This window comes from Leopardus geoffroyi, chromosome B2, assembly GCF_018350155.1.
Source record: "Leopardus geoffroyi isolate Oge1 chromosome B2, O.geoffroyi_Oge1_pat1.0, whole genome shotgun sequence".
Classification (NCBI taxonomy): domain Eukaryota; kingdom Metazoa; phylum Chordata; class Mammalia; order Carnivora; family Felidae; genus Leopardus; species Leopardus geoffroyi.
Genome location: NC_059332.1, coordinates 79206590 through 79209710, shown reverse-complemented (window position 1 = coordinate 79209710; position 3121 = coordinate 79206590).

The window sequence follows — 3121 nt, the reverse complement described above, 5'->3', positions numbered from 1 at the left end:
TCTGCGGACTTGCTGACACTTACCCTTTAGAGCGGGCAGGGGGAAGCTAAGTTCCCATCTAGCAATGCGGAGCCACAGAAAAACAAAATGCTTTAATGCTTCAAAGGACAGCCAATAATAGCTGTCGAAACTCTAAAGCAATGCTCTGAATTAGAATGAAATCGTGCAGTCATAATATCATTCCAAAAATGTCTTTAATCAGTGAGTGTTCCAGCCCTGTGGTGTGAGCGTCACACTGAAAATACCAAAGAAAACATGAGGGTCAAACTTGGACAGAACTCTCAAAACTCTAAGAGAGAGTGATGTTTTTGCTTTGCCAGTTCCCAAACCAGGAAATCATTACTCATCAGTCCCAACAGACCACTCTGTGGGGAGTGGGAGAGAGGCACGACCAACCGGAAGTTAAAAAAAGAAACCTCAAAGTATGACTTCTTTAGGATCAACAGCTATCTCAGGGAGGCAGGACATGCTTCTCTAATGTTCTACGTCCAGTGAAACTATTAACATTTTGGCAGAAATAAATTGAGAGCTTTCTTTGAAGTTGAAATATGCAGTCTTAACTGTGTTCTCATCCTCTACATTTCACTGAGTGAATAACCTAAATTACACAGAACGGCAGTAAATTGGCTCATCATAGCCCTGTTCTAATTTTAAAAGGATAAAGAACTAAAAAAATGAGACAGGCTCACATGTAGCAGTGCAGGGACCGGTGAACTCTGTTAAAGGGCTGCCAGAGTCTTTCCCCAGGAGGTCATGGGTTCAAATTCAACCTGGGTTTGTGGTGACCAGAAGCATTCAATGTCTTGCGTTGAATGTATGCGTGTCCGCAACATAATATTCCTAATAGGGGTGCTGACAGTTTGCCTTTGCCACTCTTACTGACTTTCTCAGGAGTATAGAGGCTGGCCAACCACATGTGGAAACTGAGTCATTTCCTCCCATTTAAAGGTGATCCTTGCAAAAGGTGAACTTTGAGGCATGAAAAACCATCTTCCTTTCACGTTGTTTCCTGTCTGCTCCTCTTCTAGCTCTGAGGAAAAAAGATAGCTGCTCTTTGACTGGCGGGGGTGTGGGGGTGGGGAGGGTGTCTAACATCCTGATGGGCCCAGGACAGATTGTAAATTTGAAAGGCATACAGGCATGCCCACAAACACTGCATTTTTCAAGCAACAAAATAACTCTCAGTTTCCACAAAGCATTCAGTTGTAGTGATAAAATGCCAGGTCACAAGTCAAATTTTGACTCCATTACTGAGCATTATTCTTGAGCTCTAAACGGAAAGTCAGTACAATTCACCAGCTGTCAGGCTCCAGCCTTCCCCTTCACCCTGAACAACAACAGAATAACAGGCAAAATAGTCATAGCTGTTGGAATCACTACTTGATTAGATTCTTAATGACTGGCTCTGTCCACAGGTCACTTCAGCCAGCCACTCAACAAATAGACTTCAAGCTATTTGGATCCCAGGATTCTGCTTGGAATTTCATAGAATTCAGTGAAAAAAAAAATCCACCCTCAACCAAAAGAGATTCAGGATGACTCAGAGACCCTTAAGGTAATTAGATTATTCCTCTTTATGAAAAAGCAAAATTCTGTGTGAATGAATTGAGACATTTCCAGGGAGTACCTTTCATAGGTTGTAAATGGTTTCCACCTGCAGATGTGATGTTGAACGCCAAGGGGTAGGTTGATGAGCAGGAGAATATCCCATAAGAGGTACTCCCGGGGATGTGTCGGAATTGTGTGTGTGAGGGATGGTAAAATCTGGGCTGCCCCAAGAGCACAGGTCACCAGTCTGCAGGGCAGAGTGGCAGCACCCTGTGCAAGCCTTCCATGAGTTCTCCAGTTCTCCTGTAGCCTGAAAGATGTGCTCATCACAGCAAGAAGATATACCTAGATCCTTTCTTTTAAGGGCTGGCAATCATTTGAACGCGGGCTGCCTGGAAGTGGCAACACTTCGAAGCTGGAGTCAAGTCACCAACTCGGGAAATTAGAGGCTGGGAGTCACAAAATGGGGAAAACTGTGAATATTTCCTCCTGCCAAGGGTGTAGGTGAATATAAAAAACAACCGTGACCCCTAAAAGAAAAAGAAAAAGCAACAGATGCTGAAGCCTCCTTCCTTGCCTCTTACAGCTGTCTCCCCAGTGGAGGTAGGCTGAAGACATTTCCTCTGCTGTGGGTAAGGCCTCACCAGGCATCAAGGTTGATGCCCACAGATCATCTCACATCTACCCACATATCAGTTATTCCTACATCTGTTGATCGTTGTTGATAACCTATTCCATCTACCTACCTAGTAGAAATCGATAGTTTCAGCTGTGGACTTTTAAATGGCCATTTCCCTGATGGAGAAATGGGACATACTTTCTAACCTAAAGCAATCTGGGGGAATTTTCAAAGACTGAACTAGCACTCTGCAGGAAACCTAAGATTGGCCTGATGTCTCCAAAAGGCACTTACTTGCCTCCAGGGTTCTGAGCCACCAACCTTGGGCTTCCTCCCCACCAATTTCCCTTCTTCCTTGCCACATAGTCCAATTATGGGGCCCAGATGTTACGACTGCTATTGGGCTCTGGCCTGGGGCTAGAGGAAAGTGGAAGTTGCCACCAGAGGGCTTGCGGGATGAGGACTGGGGCAGAATTTGCTGGATCTCTGGCGAGTGTCACAAAATGAACGCTGAGGCAGCCACCGAGAGAAGGGCTGGGAATCGAACCAAGTGCCTTCGGTGGGGCTCTTGGGAAGCAGAGTGACGTGGCTCCCTCCATCAGGTGGAAACCGTGCAGTTCTCCCTCGACCCAACTCACGAGAGATAAAGATGTCTAAATAACCACCAGCGCCGCCGCCACAACTCTGCCTGGGCCCCGGAGGGAGGAGGAGCGCCTTTTCTGCTGAAGCAGCGACTAGGGCTTGTTTGTAGGTTCGCAATTCACCATGATAAATGTAAAGACCAATTAAGGTTTGATCCGTGCACACGGGAGGCAGACGGCGGCTGATAGTGGAACCAATTAACGAGCATGTACCCTAATTCCTGTCGCGGCCACCGGGCGCACCGCGGATCCCCAGGCGCCTGCGGCGGCTGCCCCCGAAACCCGCGCGCCCCCCGCCCGGCCCTGGAGGGGG